Source organism: Pinus tabuliformis, chromosome 9 (assembly GCF_031772625.1).
Source record: "Pinus tabuliformis cultivar Carrire ecotype Pingquan chromosome 9, CPIR1, whole genome shotgun sequence".
NCBI classification, from domain to species: Eukaryota; Viridiplantae; Streptophyta; class Pinopsida; order Pinales; family Pinaceae; genus Pinus; species Pinus tabuliformis.
The window spans coordinates 639,284,652-639,305,382 of record NC_142307.1 but is presented as its reverse complement, the minus strand read 5'-3'; the positions used below and the strand labels follow the sequence as shown (position 1 = coordinate 639,305,382).

General features: G+C 41.6%; 1 protein-coding gene and 1 pseudogene across 3 annotated transcripts in view; both read left to right on the top strand.

Annotated features, from left to right (window-relative positions):
* The window catches only part of LOC149150249 (Zinc finger C-x8-C-x5-C-x3-H type family protein), a 375,155-nt gene that overhangs the window by 90,109 nt on the left and 264,315 nt on the right, over nucleotides 1-20,731 (top strand). The gene's annotated exons all lie outside the window — the stretch shown is intronic.
* LOC149150251 (small ribosomal subunit protein uS13c-like) overlaps nucleotides 6,824-20,731 on the top strand; it is a 39,239-nt pseudogene continuing 25,331 nt past the window's right edge.

Below are 20,731 nucleotides of genomic sequence, written 5' to 3'. Positions count from 1 at the left end.
GGTGGGTAATAGGTCTTTCGCCCACAACTCTGGGTACAAAGCCCACTGCTTGGGTACATTGCCCACAAAACCACATTTCTTTGGGTCAACTCCTCACAAACCCAGTAACCTAAGGGTTGTGGGAGTACCTTCCAAGCTACACATCTCAACACTCCCTCTTAGCGAGGGAGATACTTCTATTGCTTGGAATTAACTCGTCATCGTCGGTGATACTAGCCCAATCTTTGGCGTTCACCACTGTAGCATACCCTGTGGAATGAACCACAATATCCTCAATAGTGTCCTTGTTTCGATCTTGTAAAAACTTGAAGAGTCAAACTTCAATAGGGCAATGTACAATCCTTCACAACCTCCCTCTGAAGCTATATTTCCTCTAAGTCTACTCAACCGTCACTGGCTCACTCTACTTTCACTTTTGGAAAGCTCTGCTATTGAACTTGTGTCCTTCCAAGGCTAGTCTGAGCTGCGGTCGAACACTAGGTCTAATCACTTTAGACCACCGCAGCTCAACTCAACAAGCGATCTCATCCTCCTAGGTCAAATAACTCGTGTAGATGACTCCAATGTCGGATGTGTAACTTCACAAGTTACAACCTAATGAAGATACTAGCTTGCCATCATCTCGTCCTTTACATGGAGCTAACTTGTTCATGCCAAAACACCCCTTGAGCAGTCCCAACAATCATTGACAAGTCATTGAAAGTCCATGATCTGCAACCTGCCACACACCAAATTGTTGTTCATTAGGTTCTCCACCAATCCACCAGAACTCCCAACCTATCTTGTCTCCTAGCTAGTCAAGACCACATTTCCATGTGCTCAGCTGATCCATATGCTCCATGCTTTAGGCAATTTCACAACTCCCTCTTAAGCTTCTTCACTATGCACACTCTGATTCAACTGTTGCTTCAAACTATGCTTTGATACCATGTTGATTTCTCGTTGGCATTTTAGAATTAGGACTATGTCTAAAACACGACCTTACACGTACTAAAATGCCACAACACTAAGCACTTTGAACAACGAAAATTGTACAACAGTGAATCAATGAAGTACACAAGAATTTTGCAACCCAAAACTTGCTTGTATTACAACATTAATACAACAAACATAGGGCTCCTGTACCAGGGATCATGGCCCTTACAATTAGCCCTGATACAAGGAAAAGTAGGGCTTGATGTCAACTACACACGACTATGAATTTGCCCTTGAACAAGAAGAACTTCACTTGCTTGTTGAAGAAGCTCTTACACCAATACTTTCAGTCCACTGGTCTTGAACACCTAGTAGGTCCTTTGCCACCTTTACACGTAGAGATCTTGCTGTTCCAACACCTCTGCAACATCAGATTCTCTTGTAAGTATCAACTTCACAATCCGCCTTCTATTAATGATCAATGTTGCAACAAGGATTACTAGACTTAGGCCCACAAATTTGCCCTCTAACAGTCCTTTGGCTTGCTTTAGAGGCCACTGTACTTAGGACTTCAAAGGTCTGCCTTCGCATAGTCCCTTAGCTATTCCAAAGGTCATTGTTCACAAGGTCTTTTCAAACTGCCTTTTAATAGCCCTCGTACTGTTCCAAGATGACTGAAGTTAGGGCATCACAAATTTTCCCTCACACAACTCAACTTCATATGAGTTACTTTACTTGGGGCACAAGAATTCTAGCTTCTTATAGTGGATGCACACACTAAATCATTGTTAGCTTAGCCTTGAGTATTCTAGCAACACACATTGATTTAGTTTCCTCAACTTCATTGTCCATAAGCTCTTCAACACATTGTCCTAACCCTTCTTGTAGGACAAAATTCAAACCATCACCTTCATGCTTCTTTTCCGCGCATACAAGCCTCTACACACGTGTTTTAGACCTCACTTTGCTGCTGAGGCTTGACGCTGGTCCTATTTATGAATTGAGATCAAACTAGGCCGCCTTTAGGTCATGACCTTGTTATGAATATAATTCATAACAAGTAAATAAATAAAATAAATATAAATATTAAATAATCAAATATTAATTAGTTTAAATAGTCATTAAGTTAAGTGAAAAGGCATGTTTAAAAGACATGCCCTTTCACGAAAGGACACCTGCTTAGGTATATAAATGCGGGTCCTCATTGTAACATTCATCACTTGTACAATTTTTATATATTAATAAATTATTATTTACAAATACTTTTTGTGTATTTTTACGTTCAAACCTTCAAGCTATCAGTTTTTATGCTTCAGTGGTATCAGAGCCATGGCACACAATATAATGATGTGAGTCCTTGAACGTTGTTCACCGCACAATGTGCCATTACATTCACGCCTTGATTGCGTTGAGCAGTTTAGTATTGAAGAAGCATTTCAACGATTAGAAAAATCAATTGCGGAAGTTAAAGAATGTCGAAAGGAAATCAATAATAATGAAGACGATGAAGAAGATCCACATGAACATGAAAATGAACTCAACAATGATCATGATGAGAAGGATAGTCAAAGTGGGTATATGAAAACTAGAGAAGAAGACCACTCAAAATTCGAATCCAATGGGAATATGAAAAAAAGGAAGTAGCTTATCTTGTTTCTCATTGGAATTAGAATAAACTTACAGAGTCCCCCGAAATCGCATGGACCTCTAATGGAAAAACGTTAGCTGTCATACAACAACAACAAAATTTTGATTCTAAACTTGTCTCCAACATGCACCATTACACATCCCCACAACCCAAGATCCAATCTGCTGAGCAAAGGAATATCTCCTTCCAGGCGAGAAGAAAAAATTATCAAACCCAGAGCAGTCTTGATGCTAAATCGTCAGGAGGATCATTGTTTGGCTCTGCTAAATACATACATCAAAATCCTAACAACATTTATGGAGGAGTTGAGAATGCTAGAAAAAACATATTTGAAAGGTTGGAAAAATTTCAGGAGCAGAATAATAATCATGATGGAGAAGTAGCAGATAAAAACAGAAAGGTGGTAAGATTTCAGGAGATGTATAATAATCATGATGGAGAAATTGCAGTGCAAGAACATACAATACTGTATTCAGAAAGGAGAAACTTATTGTGTTACCATATCATGGCTGAGGAGGAGAAAGCAGTGACCCACGAAAGTCTGAGATCATTGCTTTGCACCGACGAACGTGATTTCTTGATCAGAAACAATGGAGAGAAGGTGAAAGTTGAAGAACTAGAAGAGAAATATAAATATGTGGGTCTTTACTTTTGTGCCGCTTGGTGCGATAATCCACCATCGGATTGGTTCTCCACCTCCATTTTGTGCGAAATCTATAAAAAGTTATTGGAGAAGGGGGAGTTTGAGATCGTCTTCATTTCTTCAGATCATGATGAAAAGTCATTCAAGAAATTATACCAGATGATGCCATGGCCTGCCGTGCCATACTCAGACGAAAATACAAGAGATAAGCTTGTTCGGGCCCTTCGTCCTTATTTTGAGCAGTCCCTTGCTGTTTTGGACAAAGAAGGCAGAGTTACAACCACCAAAGAATACTTCCACACAGATAAGGAGGAGATAATCAAATCCCTACAAGTAAACAAAAGAGAAAAAATGTCAAACGTTCCTCAGAACTCTGATCACGGAGTGCCCAAGGAGTTCTTCTGCCCCATAAGCAAGGAGTTCATGAACGATCTCGTCATCGCTCCTTCAACGAACAGAACATACAATCGGAAGTCACTCATCGCTCTCAGGGAGGGCACGGTCAAGATCAATGCCGACAACGACGTTCTGCCGCTCGAAAATGAAACTGTACTGCCCGATCACGATATCAGACGGTCAATTGTTGCGTGGCGGTAGGGTTACAAGATGGTGCTGCCATTCTCCTTTATCTCAATGCCCACAGATCTAGAAGCCCCAGTTAATGCTTTATTAGATCGCCAATTGGGAGGCGGGAAATCATTGAGATTTCTCCGTGACTTCAGTGCTGCAATTCAACGCAAACACAAAATCGTTGAGTCCAAAGAGGGATTTCTATTGTTGAGTAAGCTCATAGCAGGATGCCCTCTGGAATCGACCCCTGATTTGTGGCAGTGGGTGCAGATTTCGGTTGGCATTCTGGCTAATGCCCACAATTTCAACAACGAGATCGATCTGGGTGAAGACCAACATAAATTGCTTGCAGTCCTTGACAAAGTAAGCGGGAATATAAATGATGCGGCCTTTCAGCTGGGCTTCATCAACTTAATCCACTCGTTAATGGTGTCCAAGGAGCAGATACTTAATCACAGTGGAGTCGTACGAACTTTGTCAAACTTCATTCTCAAGCCCAACCACCGTCTATCTAGTAGCAAAGAGCATTTTGACAAACTGTTCTACATTATCTTGGAGCTCTGGGGCACACAGGGTGGATTGACGCATCCCCGACTTTCACAAGCAGTGGCTTCATTAGTGTGGCGAATGTAGGAAAGGATGGATGGGGCACAGTACGAGCATCTATTGCAAACAATATCCTCCACACTGAAAAGCCAAGTGGAGGGCTTGACTCCACCCTCGTCACTGCCTTTGCCCGTTGAAGCCATGACCCGTGCAGGATTGGTGAGTCGAATTTTCAATGTGTTGGAATATGCAACTCTCCTGGACGCGGAAAAACAGAGTCATCCAGACGAGTGGCTTCGGAGGGGCGAGTTAACGTCGCCGGAAGCCGAAGAGCTGGTGTTTATGAGGTGTTTTGAGATTCTTGAATACCTAAGCACTACCAGCATAGGCCATCTGGAGATTGTGAGGGTGATCAGTCGCAGTGGTTACAGGTACTTGGCAACTTTCTACAAAGCTCTTTGGATGAACATATTGCCTCGCCAGAATGAGAGCCATGTTATACCGGTAATATCTATGATCCTCAACGTGTTGAAGAATGCTCGATATACTTCACTGCTGGAGAGGATGGGTGAAACCAACGATCTGACATTCCGAGGTCTGGTTATAACCGGCCACCACGTCTGGAACGTAGCAGAAGCCACGATATTAACGCGCAGAAGAATGAGGAGTCACAGTCAAGGTCAACTGTCATGACCGTCGACGCAATCGTTCGACAGAGTGGAGTTAAATTAATTTAATCAAATACTATATACTATATAATTATAGTTATATATAATACATAAATATATAGTATATAATTATATAACAAATATATATGTAAATTATAATTTAATTAATTAATTTTAATATGAAAAGAAAACTTATTAAAAAAAAATCTTAAATAAAAAAAAAGATAAAAAAAGAAGGGAAGCAAACTTGGACTCAAATTAGAGTTACTAGTGAGCTACCAGTGACGGAGATCTTCCACCTTCCATATGCCGAGACGACAATAGCAAAGACAATTGCCAGCAATATAGCTTTGAGGACAAAGCTTCTGAAGGAAGGGGCTATGTTATGAATATAATTCATAACAAGTAAATAAATAAAATAAATATAAATATTAAATAATCAAATATTAAATAGGTTAAATAGTCATTAAGTTAAGTGAAAAGGCATGTTTAAAAGACATGCCCATTCATGAAAGGACACCTGCTTAGGTATATAAATGCGGGTCCTCATTGTAACATTCATCACTTGTACAATTTTTATATATTAATAAATTATTATTTACAGATACCTTTTGTGTATTTTTACGTTCAAACCTTCAAGCTATCAGTTTTTATGCTTCAGACCTCCCTTAGAAAGTTCTGCGCACACCTTGAGACCTTGCGGCCTCACTTAGCAGTCGAACTGTGGCTCGTTAGGGCCTCCTTCTAGGGCTTAGTCTGCTCCCTAAACTCACTGAACAAAAGACCTATTTTAGAACTGAACTTCAGTCCTTTTTCTCCTTAATGCAACCTTGAAACTGTGAAACAATAACACAACTTACCACAGACTTTGTCCTGACTTGTTGAGCTAACTCAACCTTCTTCAATCATAAGAAAAACCAGAAATACTACTCTTCAAGCTCAACCTGTCCTAAGGTTGTTCAAATCCTTTCTTCGCTTGTGATGCTCTTAAGAGGATGTTGTTGGATGTGACAAATGAACTCAATCTCATCTCTATTTACAATGTTCTTGTTGGAGTCCATTCGTCACCAAGGGTCACCACTTTAGCCCAAGCCAATCGAAGCCAAACATGCTTAAACACCAGTATCTTAAGAGATAAAATTTCTTTCATTTGTTTTCATCCTCTCCATTGTAGACTTGGGTGCCCCTTAGCCCATCAAGGGTGCTCCTCATGCATCCAATGAATGAACAATCAATTTCCACTTGGGTCTTTCACCCACAACTTTGGGTACAAAGCCTATTTCTTGAGTACATTGCTCACAAAACCACATTTCTATGGGTCAACTCCTCACAAACACAATACCCCAGGGGTTGTGGGAGTACCTCCCAAGCTATAGTTCTTCAAAGATGGGGTGGAGGATACTTCAGATGGATTTGAAGATTGCTTTCCTCAACAGAATGATCGAGGAGGAAGTGTATATTGAGCAACCCCAGGGTTTTGAGGTATATGGAAGAGATTCTCATGTATGCAAGATGAAGAAGGCCCTTTATGGGTTGGAGCAGGCTCCACGTGCATGGTATGTTGGGATGGATGGATATCTTCTTGGTTTGGGCTTCACCAAGCGTGAGGTAGACCCCAACTTGTACTTTGTACTCATTGAGGGTGAATTTCTCATCTTGGTATTATATGTGGATGATCTCTTCTTGACAGGATGAAACAAGCTCATAGGGATGTGCGAGGATGCTCATGTTTCAGAATTCGACATGAAGGACATCGATTTGATGCGTTAATTTTTTGGATTGGTGGTGTGGTAGCAACCAGGAAAGATTTTCCTTGGGTAGGGCAAGTATACAATGGAGATCTTGAGCAAGTATACAGTGGAGATCTTGAGGAGATTCAGGATCGAGGATTGCAGGCCTATGTCTACATCTATGATCACTAACCTGAAGAAGTTGAGTGCTTCTGAAGGTGAATTAGTGGATCCTACACTGTACAAGCAATTGATAGGTTCCTTGATGTATTTGGTCAACATTAGGCTAGATATATGTTTTGCTATGAACTCAGTCAACCAGTTCATGGTGGCGTTGAGACAGGTTCATTGGATGGAAGCAAAGCATGTGCTGAGATTCATGCAAGGGACAATAGACTTTGGATTGAGGTATGTCAGTGTTGGAGGAGTGGAGCTGCAAGGGTACACAAATTCTGATTGGGTAGGGAGTGTGGTGGATAGAAAGTCCACATTTGGATGTTGTTTCATCTTGGGACCAACCATGCTCTCATGGTTCAACAGGAAGCAACAATTAATGGCATTCAATTCTGTTGGAATTTCTATGTTTAACCCATTAGAAATTCTTCCTGTACTATCTAGTTTATTTCTTCCTACTTGTTTAAATACTTAACAAGTTATTTACCATGTAAATATTGAAAATAAACACAAGTACAATATCAACATCTATAGATCATCAACTGAAAGAAAACAAACACACAAGTGACACTGTTATTTTTAGTCCAATGTCCCCAGTAAAACCCAATGCGGGAAAACCGGTGCAACTATTTAGAGGGTTTTATTATTATGCAGTTTTCAGAATACAACTAGGGTGCCAGAAATGGCTCACCCAACAGAGTGCCCTCGACAGTAGTACCTCTCCTCGGAGACAAATATTTCAGCTGATTAATTACTGGATGAACAATCCCACAGCAACAATTGCAACTCCCATTGCTTTGTGTCACTCTGATAGGGACTGCGTCACCCTACCCGGCTCACCAGCACCCAGTTTGTCCCACGAAATCCTTCCAGCGCTGCTTCTTGGCCCTGCGTCAACTCTGCTAGCCTTTGCGTCAACTTCTAGAGCTTCTGCGTCAACCACTAGATCCTCTGTGTCTCACACACTGGCCTCTCCTGGCTCTATGCAACTCCTGGCCGCCTCTACGTAGCACCCAATTGCCTCTGCGTCAACCTCTACGGGCTTTGCACTGTCTCTCTGGCACCAACTCTGCCTCTCTGCTTTGTATTCACTGCCCCTCGCTGCTGATCACTGATTCTATCTCTCTTAGCAAACCCCGCTCTAGAGAATAAAATGTTTGATCACTCTAGTGTGTTCTCCAACTGACCCTCAAGTTTCCTCTTATACTTTTCTCGTTGGTCCATCAACGACCGAGATTAAATCTCTAATCAACGGCTAAGATTAGATTTGGCTTGATCCATGACTTTTGGAACTTTCTAACCTAACTTTGTATTAATACCCATTAATATTTTATTTTTCCTAAGTTTAGACTTAGAAACTCCATTAAAAATATTAATTATTTTAATCTCCCAAACCGGTTAGAATCTACCCAAACCATTTCTGGGTCTTGGAGATCTCAGGTGCTTTAGCCTTTCCACCAATTTTCATGGCTAGAGCACATCCGATGCTACCCCAAATCAACAAATTTAGTAGAGGCAACAAAGTATATGGCAGGGAGTATGGTAATTTTTGAGGCAGTTTGGCTTTGCAAGATGCTTGCGGGATTATTTGATCTATACATGGGGCCAACAACGATACACTGTGATAATCAGAGTTGCATTAAACTATTTGAGAATCTTGTGTTTCGTGATCGGTCCAAGCATATTAAGATCAGATATCACTTCATCAGAGACATGGTCTAGAGGGGTGTTAGGAGGAATAGTTGGTAGATGTTCTCGCAAGCCTCTAGTGAAGGGAAATTTTGTGAAGTGAAGGGAAATTTTGTGAAGTACCGATATAAGCTAGGAGTGGTGGAGAATACCTTGCTTGCTAGGAGGCAGTGTTGATTTGAGTAGCTTCAGAAGGTCTTCTACATCGGTTTGGTGTCTTCGCATGTGGGAGGCATTATTTGCCTATATTAGTGATTTATGTCTTCTTTCCTAAGTCTATGTGAAGGGAAATTTTGTGAAGTACCGATATAAGCTAGGAGTGGTGGAGAATACCTTGCTTGCTAGGAGGCAATGTTGATTTGAGTAGCTTCGGAAGGTCTTCTACATCGGTTTGGTGTCTTCGCATGTGGGAGGCATTATTTGCCTATATTAGTGATTTATGTCTTCTTTCCTAAGTCTATCTTAGGAAAAGTGCAATAATCAAAGTAAGTTAATTATTGTTGACTATTGAGTTATTTTCTAAGGATAAATAATTTAATTATTTATGTGACTTAGAAATAATCTCAACCTTTGATCTCTAAGGTGGTTTTGGAAGGGAGATTGAGGTTAGGGATTTGGACTCAATGAAGATTATAAAGGGAGGGAGGTGAAGGAACAAGACAAAGAGCACAAGTTGTGTGATCGAGTCATCATTTAGAGAGAGTGAGTTTCTTTGCAATGTGAGTGGCTCAGTGGATCGACGCGTTGAGAAGGAGAAGTGCGAGAGGGTTCATGCGAATCCAGGGAGATTGCAGGGCCAAATTACATTAAGGAGATTGTATTTGTTTGGAGGAGGCTGAGTTGTTGGAGTGTTGGGTTTTTCGTAGTGCACAGTGGTGGCTGTACACAAATCTGGTTGTTGGAGGGCGTGGATCGAGTTGCTGGAGGTCGAGTTCTTCAGGTTGATTTCATTCTGAGGTAGCTGAGTTGCAAGTTCCAGACATGTATGTTTTCTTGTATCTCCATGGGTTGAAAAACCCAAATTTTCCAGATAATGAAATGGCAGAGAATTGTTGTGAGTTAATTAATTTTGCAATGTGTGATTTGTTGGAAATGTAACTAGGTTTGGTTATCATAATTATCATTATATTTGTGTCAATGTGTATTTAATGTAAAGAACAAAAGAAGAAAAATATTTTTTTTGTTATTATTATTATTTTATTTTCTAGTCAGAGCATGTTCTTCATGGTTGTAGGGTAATTTGAGTCAAAAAGAAATTTTGTCATGAGTGAAACAAATGTATTTAAGTGAAAGTCCCATTTGGACTACTTGTAAGAAAAATAAAATTTTTGTTGAGTCAAAAGAGTTAATTTGTGACCCGCTGTTAATTTTCCAGTGTTCTATGCTTAGCACAATTACTTACAACATTCTTCTTCAATTAGCAATCACTTTGTCCAATAAATTTCAATCTTCCAATGATAGCAAGCAATTGTACATAGAACAATAATCCAAATGCAATAGAAGACAAGTTAACAATCAATATCCAATCCATCGATGAGCTCAAAAGTCAACTCTGGTTAACAAGTCAAATTTGCAATTCTTTTCAAAGTCAATAGTAGCAACAACCCTAACTAGTCAATAATCAACGACCAAATCACCTCCAAAGCAGCTAGGTCAATAGTTAAAAGATGTGGCCTTCTTTGCTAGTCAAAGTCTAGTCAAAACAGTCAACAAAATCTCAGTCAAAGGAGAGATAAACCTGCGGTCAAACCTCCACAGAGTTGCGGTCAAGGATGGTCAATGTGCCCAAAAAATTTCGACATCTTTCCCAATCAATTAAACCTTCCAAAACAGAAATGAAACCAAGTCAAAGGGTAATCAAGGTTGGTCAAAGCTGTCAAATTAGGATGTCAACAGACTAATTGGAAAGGTCCTCCTTCCCTTCGTATGTGTGAGAACAAACCTACAATTTCAAAGCTCTATGAACCATACGAGAGAAGATGTGATGTTGATGAATGACCTCCAAGTGATGTGACACGTGGTCTATTTATATGTGGTGGAGGAGACCTAGTTTGTCCTTTAGGCCGACCTGTACCTTTGCGCACATGTGGGTTTTAATATTTTTCCTTGACTAAATTAAATTCTTCCAAAGGGCTAGTAGGGGATTTCTTTGGGTGAGGAAGGCTTCCCAATGGAGGGAATTTCTGACTAAGTTGACAAGTTTCAACACCCGCAAGACCAAGGCCCTCCTCGATAAATCAGCCTAGAAAGGCACCTATTCGACCTCCCAGACATGTATATATAGAGAGCAATTCAACCTCATTGGAGCACTCACTCACATCAAATTTTGTGCCAAGAAGAAGAAGATATCCAATCGAAGTCAATGGAAAGAAAGGATAGTCAAGGGAGAGAGAATACCAGCTGATTTGTGCCCTAATTTCTTTGGGTGAGGAAGGCTTCCCAATGGAGGGAATTTCTGACTAAGTTGACAAGTTTCAACACCCGCAAGACCAAGGCCCTCCTCAACAAGTCAGCCTAGAAAGGCACCTATTCGATCTCCAAGACATGTATATACAGAGAGCAATTCAACCTCATTGGAGAACTCACTCACATCAAATTCTGTGCAAAGAAGAAGAAGATATCCAATCGAAGTCAAAGGAAAGAATACCAGCTGATTTGTGCCCTAATTTCTGTTTACACATGTGAGTTTTCTGAGGCAGTTTCTGTTGTATTGCAAGCCTGAGATTTCAGGAGACGACCAAATTTGTGGGATTTGACTAGTGTTGACTTCTGTTGACTATGATTTGTTGAAGATGGAATAAAGGAGGGCTGGCTTGGGTCTTTGTGGCAGTGTTGGTCTTGGATATCTCACTTTGATCTGATTCTATAAGAAGAGGATTTTCTTGGGTTTTCACCCTTGTGGGGTTTTTCCATGGCTTGGAGCCTAATTTATTGTGTTCTTTGTCTCTTGTGATCTTCATGTTTTTGTTCATTTTGGTAATTGCTTGATGAAGAGAAAATTAAATTAACTAAGAAGCCAACAAACATTCACCCATAATTATCAAAGATAAGAGATATCTAATCTCATCTCAAGCATTTTGATTTCTCAACATGGTTTTAGAGCTAAGGCGAAAGGAGGTTTGGAGATCACAATTGTTGGCAATCTGAAGGGTTTCATTGTAGGAGTTATATCTTCCTCTATCAAAGCAAAGAAAGAAGACTTGTAGATCATCTTTATAATAACCATCATTATCTAGAGGAAATTGTTCGAAGCTCTCCTTTGACAATTCCTGTGGCATATTTTCTCTCAGATGCGAAGGCTCCTGATGCAGCGATATGAGCTCTCTAAGGTACCAATGATGGCATACATTCGAGTTTTTCTGTGCACTATTTGTTCTGTAAATACAAGCTGCCTAAGTCATCACTACATCAGTATTTATGCAAGCTTCTATCATGGCGTGACATGACATTATTCTTCCGCTACCTAGACCAAGAGCTATGATACTCCTCTAAGGCAATGTCACCATACAAAGAGACACGCATCCGAATTCAATTGGAACTCAACAACATATACATGCACTGCTCAATACAAAATGCTCTAGGCATTTCTCTAAGTCAATCGAAGCAACATATTCTTTCTAAAGATCCAATCATCCAAGGCATTTGAATTTCCTGAAGGTTGAAGTATTTACAAAAGATAAATTTTATGGCAGTGTTGCAGGGGAGGCCCCCCCCGCCCTTGATCCCGCTCCCAATCCGCGCTTTGGGTGGGAGCGGGTCGGGAGCGCGCTCCCAAAATTGCTCTTGATAAAAAAATTTGCACTCCCTGCCAAATCCGAGAGCGAATTTGGGAGCGTCGCTTCCGTCGCTCCGGGAGCGAAATTTAAAGCCGGGGAGTGGTCAGGGAGAGATCGCTCCCAGGCTTTAAATTTCGCTCCCGGAGTGACGCGTGCGGAGTCGGGAGCGAATTTAGCGGAAAAAAAAATCACGCGGCCAAAAAAATCGATTTTTTTTTTTATATAATGAGGGAAGGAGAGCTTTTATGAATCACTGTGACTTGAGTGAGACTGAGAGCAAGGAGTGAGACTAAGAGCAAGGTGCCAAGGAGCAAGGAGCAAGGAGCAGGGAGTCTTGGACTCATTTGAGGTAGGTTAGCATTTTTTTTACTGTTTATTAATTTACTCCTAGTTTCTAAATAAATAAATAATTTTTCTCTATTTCGGTTTCCCATTGGGCCATTCCCATTCCCATTCCATTTTATTAAATTTTGCAGATTCAAAACTACAAATTTCAAACATCATGGTTATATTTCTTGGAATTTTCTTCTTCTTGGTTCCTTTTCTGGTTATTATGGTGCTGGAGAGTAGGAAAAGGAGGGTTCAAAATGAAGAAGGGGATGAAGAAGGGGGACAAAGTGGATTTGATGAAAACCCCGGTGAGGAGGAGCTAGAGGAGAATGAACATGATTCAGCAGTTGAAAAAACTAAACAAGACCAAACCCCATTGTGGAAATATGTTAACAGGTTTGAAGCAGGGAAAGGGGGTGGAACCACTAAATTTCATTGCCCCCATTGCAACAATAATTACACAGGCTCATACACCCGTGCCAGAAAACACCTCTGCGAGAAAATGCCATGGGATGGAGATAAACAAATAGGAGTCAAAACTTGTGCAGGTGTGTCAGCAACAGATAGAGCCAAATACATAAGGGAAGAGGAGGAAGCCCAATACAAATCTAAAAAATCAAGGGGTTTCTTTGAACCAAGCTCACAATCACAAGCACAAAGAACTCCTTCAGCATCCTCACAAGGCAGTGGATATGGAGGCACAGGGTCACTAGGTTTAAGGCGTAGAACGATATCAGATTTCCTTGATGAAGGGTGTAGGAATGATGTGGATTCAAAAGTTTACAGGTTTCTCTATGCATTTGGGATAACATTCAATGTTCTTTGCTCACCTTATTGGCACGAAATGGTTTCTGCCATAAATGATGCCCCTAAAGGATACAAGAGCCCTGGGTATGACAAGGCAAGAACCGTTGGACTTGATCATGAAAAAGCAAAAATATCACATTCTTTGAATAGAATGACAAGTTCTTGGACTGACCATGGGGTGTCCATTGTATCTGATGGATGGACAAATGTAAAAGGCAAGCCATTGATAAGTGTTCTTGCTGTGTTTGTTAGTGGAGCCATCTTTCTAAATGCATATGATTACTCAGAGAAGTTCAAGACCGACATCAACATTGTGGAAGCATTACTTGAAACAATTCACTGTATTGGGCCTTACAATGTCATCCAAGTCATCACTGATAATGCTCCTAATTGTAAGGCAGTGGGAGCAATTATTGAGGATAAATACCCCAACATATTTTGGTCTGGGTGTTTGGTTCACACATTGAACCTTTTGATGCATGATGTTGTTAAGAACAAAAATGAACAATACAAATGGATTGGTGATTTGTACAAGAAAGGAAAACAAATGATAAAATTTATTACAAATCATAGAAATACCCATGGCCTTTTCCGCAGTCTCTCAAGATTGGAGTTGTTGAAGATTGTGAGGACTAGATTTGGTAACTATTACCTCACCTTCAGGCGCCTTTTGAAGGTAAGAGAGTCATTGGCTAGCATGGTATCAAGTCCACACTGGCAGATATTAAAGGAAAAGGCTACAAATGCAGTTGACAGGCGAGGTTTTGAATTGGTGGAGGAGGCTGCTCTCGATGGTATGTTTTGGGCATGTGTGAGGCAAGTATTGGATTTCACCAAGCCCATTTATCACATGATTCGGTTTGCAGATACAGATAAGTCAATGATTGGCGAGGTGTATGAGTAGATGGATACCATGTTGGGGCAAATAAAAGATATTGTTCATAACAATGATCCCGACTTGTACAAACTGATTCACGATTGTGTGTGTGTACGGTGGAATAAACTTAATCTTCCACTACATTGCTTGGCGTATAGCCTTCCACCAAAATACTACTCTACATCTTGGTTGGGCCAACCTACACCAGGGGGTGGGGTTAGGACCAAATCCCATATAGATGAAGAGGTATCTGTTAGCTACCTATACCAATAGGTTTCATATTTCATGATTGGCTATGAAAAGGTCCAAATATGCTCTGCTTTGATGATTCAAAGATCACATATTTCCAAGAGAATCCAATCTGTGCTTACAGCTTGGTATGGACTCAAATTTTGATGGATGGTCCAACAGTCTAATCTGGATCAGGTCATGTTTAAATTTTCAGTTGTAAAATAGAGAAAGGAGTCTGTCCAAACTGTTTAATCTTGGCAGACAAGTAGTTTAGGTAGAGAAAAAAGGCTCCCAACAGCTTAACCTGGGACCTTGGAAGAAATAAGGGTAGAAGTAGATAGAAAAACAAAAGAAAAGCCAAAGAAAAGAAAAGGCAAGTAAGGGTCTGCAAGTCCAAGTGCACCCTCCAAGAAGAAATAAAAAATGCTAGGCAAATAGATGGGTAGGCAGTTGGGGTTGCAGAAGGGCCATTTCTTATCAGTTGCATGTGTGCTAACTTTGTTTACCAAAGCAAAATCAATGAATTGAGAAGGTGTCATTCTTCATCAAGTTGCAGCAAGCCGGAAGCATGTCTAACCTCCCTTCTTCCCCTCTCCATTTCATTACTAACACTCCCTCATCAGCTGAGATTCATGGAAGAGATTATGGTTTCTTGATGGTTCTTGTTCCTTCAAAAGCCACATTTCTTGTGTAAAAATCTTTTCATTTTGATCTACTCCCTAAGCTAAGTGTCTCTCAAATAAACTTAGCTTTGTCTCCCCTAATCCACTTCTTTCATCCATATTAACTCTAACTTTACTATATAAATCCCCTATATCACCTTTCCCCTACTAGTATTAACACCATGGTGTATAAACCCCAAATTTTGTATAAATATCCCTCCCCTTGGCATTATAGCCATATGTTCTCTAAAAAAGGAATCAAAATGACATCCGGTCACTTTGATGAACCTATACCTCATTTCTCCCCCTTGCTTCAAGTCATTCCACTCATCAAACCATCATTTGCAAAGAAAAACCCTATAAAAACCCCTTCCTACCCCTAAAAACCCTTTGAAATTATGAAAAAACCCAAAAAAACCCACTTTCGCCGCTTAACCAAAGTTGGCGCATATATGTGATTTTCCAAATACATCGAAAACCTTACAAAAAACCCATACCCTAAGGTTTTCCGCCGGGCGCTGCTTTCAAAAACAAATATTAAATTATACCCGCCCGCATCCGTATCCACCGATCACATCGTCCTCCCGTCCATTGTCGGATCGGACCCATGGGATCCGACGACCCTCATTGATATCGGAGCGGCCCCCACGACAAACAATTAGCGCCCGAGAAAATGACGAAGGGATACGTCATGGCGCGGCCACGCGTCACCCTCTTGGGTCTCTCGGAGCGGCCTCTGACAAAACCAGGGCCGTATCGTAACCGCTTCGGGAGACCGTAACCGCTATGGCACTTAACCGTAACCGCTGTGTCACTTACCGCCCGGTTCGCTGGTCCCGCGTCAGACCCACGTCATCGCCACCCTGCCATCGCATCAGTACTCTTGTCTGCCCCTGTGCCAGCGTGTCAGCCACCGCATCATCCCCATGGACCAATAGTAGCTCGCCACCTCACCCGATGACGTCATGCTGACGTCATCTGAGCTTGACCCCACCCTATGACGTCATGCTGACGTCATCCGAGAAAACGCGCCAAAATGCCAAAAGTCCATATTTAGGCCAATTTTTGCGTTTTTTTGTACTTTTGCTGCCAGAACTGTTGCTTTCTCTGCATGATTGTTACGTCCAAGTTACACCACCTTTGCTGAAGCCAACTTGGAGACGTCCAGCGCGCCATTTCCACAGTCATCCGTGACCATTGCTCGCTCTTTACCAGGTATTCTCCATTAAAATCCTTCATATACCTACTCTGTCTGTGATTTCCCTCGAAAGAGCTTAAGCGACGTAAAACTCTCAAAATTCACCGGTGAATCTTGATGCCTAGCCCCCATTTACCACTGCAAGCTCGAAAACCACCAGCTGAGCCTTGATTTCCCGAGTTCTTATAAAAAACTGTGAACTGCTCGCGCAATCGTGAGACAGTTGGTCAATCCATTAAAAACCTGCCACAGAAGACAAAGTGAGACCAGATATTGGTCTTATTCGCAATTCAAACAGTATTTCAAAGTGCTGTGTACCCACTTCACCCTCTGGTCCCCGAAATTCACACTTTCATTGCAAGTAATCACCTCTGTGTTGTTCTGCCTACTTCAACCAGTTCACCTGCAAAACAGAAGCTTAATAGACCATGGAAACTCCAATTGCACTGAACATCAAGCCTCTCAATGCCCCTCATAGGGAGTTGGAATGGAAAGCTCTGGGAGATATGGATTATCAAATGTTAGACTGGTTTCCATTAGGCTCCAAATACAATATTCAGATGCTAAATGAGTTGAAAACCCAACACCTTAGTGGAGCAGATATCCTAGGGATTTGGGACTCAAACTTGCCCATCTACAACCTCCCCCAGGTAAATCCTATGCCAGAGTTGATCCACAGATGTCAGGAGTGCTATGATCCATGCCAAAGAGCTGTCCTCAGCCCTACAGGCTCAATTCTGTTCCATATCACCCCAGAGAGCATAAATGAGATGTTGCATTTCCACAATGCAAAATCATTGACCCCCCTCTACATGCAGAACTTGATAAAGAAGGGGAATAAGTTGTCAAATGACCAGATCATCAAAATCAACCAGCTGTTTGTACAACCAGGCTCTGAAACCATCAGAACTCCTCCTATTGGATATGTATACTTAAATGAATTGGGCAAAATGCTAGTGGATTTGATCAGCTATGTCCTAGGGTTCAAGGGAATGGAAGATGTGGATGAAATCATAATGGCAATGCTGTCTATATTCTCTCCTGGAAAGCCTCCAGCTGTACATTATGACTATGCCACATATATTGCAGATAGGATCCATGACCAGCTGATGAATCTGCAGAGGGAAAGACTGTTCAGATATACTTCCTACATTTACCATCTATTCTTGTTTAATCAACCAGGCAGCTTCTTCATTCCCCTGAAACAAGTTAATGCCCAGGGGAATCCAAGATCAGTTGTGTTTTGGACCTCTGTTTTTCATTGCACCTCTGTGTCACCATACACATACTGTGAGTTCATAGACTTATTCATACATCCAGCTATGACATTATTGTATGGTGTTCTCCCTCCAAGGCTAACTGATGACATGAGGAGAATTCTCCATCTAAACAAAACCTACAACATTGGTAATTGGTACCTTTAACAAGACCACACAGTCATCAGAGTATATGGCTGTGAGTTGAAGCCTTTTAGGCTGCCAAGGTATGTCCCCATGAGGCTTTTTGCCCTTGAATACTTCAGGCAATTTGGGAATGCCGACTACCTCCACTTCCAAAGTAAGAACAAGAAGGCACAGTTGAAGGTAAGGAGCCAACTGGGCCCTTTCCTATATAACAAAAAAGAGGAGGGATGGAAAGAGGCAAACAGTATCCTAGAGGCCCTCAAACTGCAAACTAGCTTTGAGTGGATACCCTATGACCCCAATCATTTTGTTTCCCTCAGGAGGATAAGATACAAATTGGGTACCTATTCACATATAAGGCAGCCTGAGATTGAGCAGTATGCCAATGCATTAAGCTGGGAAGAGGACACCCTAGAAGAGGAAATCACTAGTGAAGAGCTGCTAGAAAGAGAGGCCAGAAATATTCAAAAGGAAACTGACTTAGAAACTTGTGGACAGGTCCCCCTCTCCTACAAAAGACAACTTGGAGCAGCTGCCTCATCCTCAACAACACATCAACAAGCTGCCATGAATACTCCACAGACAACCAGCAAAGGCAAAGAAAAGCAGGTGGAACAACCACCTCCTATGACTGAAGAGCAAATGGAAACCCTAGTGCAGCAACAAGAAGAAATGGAGCAGCAGGGAGAAGGGCAGAAGCAAGAAGAACAGCAACAACGGGAAGAACAAAGGCAGGAACAGCCTGTCCAGCAAGAGCAAACAGTGGAAGCCCCTAAATCCACTGAACACACTGTGCCTCCAAGGCAAGAAACTTCAGCTGAGGCATCAATCCTCCAAACTCCACAAAAGGAGGATACAAGCAGGAAAAGGGACAGAGAGACTCCCCTTACAACGTCAGCAAGTCATGGGGAGAAAAGACAGAGAATCAATCCCTTCTCAGAGGAGGAAATGCCAATAGGACAGTCTTTTGGTATGCTCCCACCCAGCAGGGAAGCATCAGCAAGTTCCTTTCAACAGGAACAGGATAGAGCAATGGGAGGAGAAGTAAGTTCCTCAAATCAGCAAAGAGAAGGTGGACCTAGCATTAAACAGCAGTTCATCGACATTGAGAGGAGAAATGAGCCCATCAAGATACAGCTATATAACCATCTGTTGAACATGGCTCCCACCAATCAACAAAGACTCATGTCTGCATATGATGTGCAGGAAGGCAAAATGATCATGAGTCATTTTATGCCAACAACAGTGCAGCCCCAATCTGCCTCTGACTACTTGAGGACTAACCTGGAAGTCCTTGCCAAGGATATCCACCCAATGGATAAGATAGAACTGCATAAGCAAACGGGTGAGATGGTCTATGCTTCCTTGGCAGACCAAACATTGGACAACTACAGGCTACAAAATAGCCTTAACAATACAGCCTCTCAGCTAGAGTTGGAGAGAGCATCATCCCAGGAAAAGGACAACAGAATAAGGTCCTTGGAGGACATCATCATAGAGATGGGGCATGATCCCAAAGATATCAAGGGCATACAAGAGATATTAAAATTGAGGGATGCAGACATGGCAGCCTTGAGGAGAAAGATCAAACTCCCAGCCATAATTCACCCTCAAACAGATGATGTTGCCCAGCAAAGACATGATCAACAGGCCACAACCTTGTTGATATCTCTGTATAAGCAGCTAATCCAAACTCAGGAAAAGATGGGAGAATCGGAGGCTGCAAAAACAGCACTACAGGCAGCCTTAAAACAAAGAGAAGAAGGGCAGACCTCTCAGGCTCCTCCTCAAATCATAAACCTTGAGGAAGCTGCCCCAACTACTGTTCCTCCCCCCCAACAAACTGATCAAGCTGCACCACCTACTTCAGCACTTCCACCAACAGAACAGGCCCCTAGCTTGGACATGCAAAAGCTAAAAAATGAGATTCAAGCCCTGGAAGCTCAAATGGCAGAGCTAAATGAGACCAGGGATAAATTGGCCAGGGTGAATGACAGATATGATAAATCCAAGCAAGCGGTGGCAGAGAAGGGCAGGGAGGTGAAAGCCCTCAAAGACAGGATAAAAGAGCTAGAAGATGAGCTCAAATTAGATAAAGTTATAGCTGGGCTTAAGGCAATGCTATGGGCCAACATTGGCCAATCTATTACTGACCAATGGCAGTATATAGAGACAATCCATGAGCAGCTAGAGCTCATCCCAAAAGCACAAACTGAAATTCACAAGTCAAGGGCTGCTCTAGGCAACATGCCTGAAGTTGCCACCAGGATGATCAATGTGCTGAATAATAGAACAAGTACTCAGCTAGCAAACATGGGAATTCCCAATAGAACTGAGACCATTCAGTTGATCAAAAGGGTTCTCACATTGAGAAATTTGGTGCAGACATTGGAAAGAAGAACCCAGGACATGCAGACCGAGGTAAAAAGATTCATGGATAAATTCCTGGTGCTGCAAAACAGAGGACTCCCTAGCTTACTGAACAGCGCAGGGAGACTGCTCATTCATGAGCAGTATGCCAAAAGAGTGAATGCATTTGCCACAAACGAAATCCATGAGAAGCCCAGCAGCTCAGAGGAAACAGGGCCAGCTACAGGACAGACTATCTACAACAAGGTAGAAAGTCTATTTTTTATAATGAATGAGATCAATCACCTGTTTGATGTGGCTCCCAATTTTTACAAATATACAGAGGCAGAGGAGACCATGGATGCAATTCTCAGGCATCAACTCCCTACACAAGACTGGTGGACAAATACAATACAGAAAATCTTATAGACAGTGAGTCATTCACCAAATTTTGTTTTTAAAATATGAATTGTTATGTAAAGCACAGTTTACAAAATCAGCATGCATTAAAGATT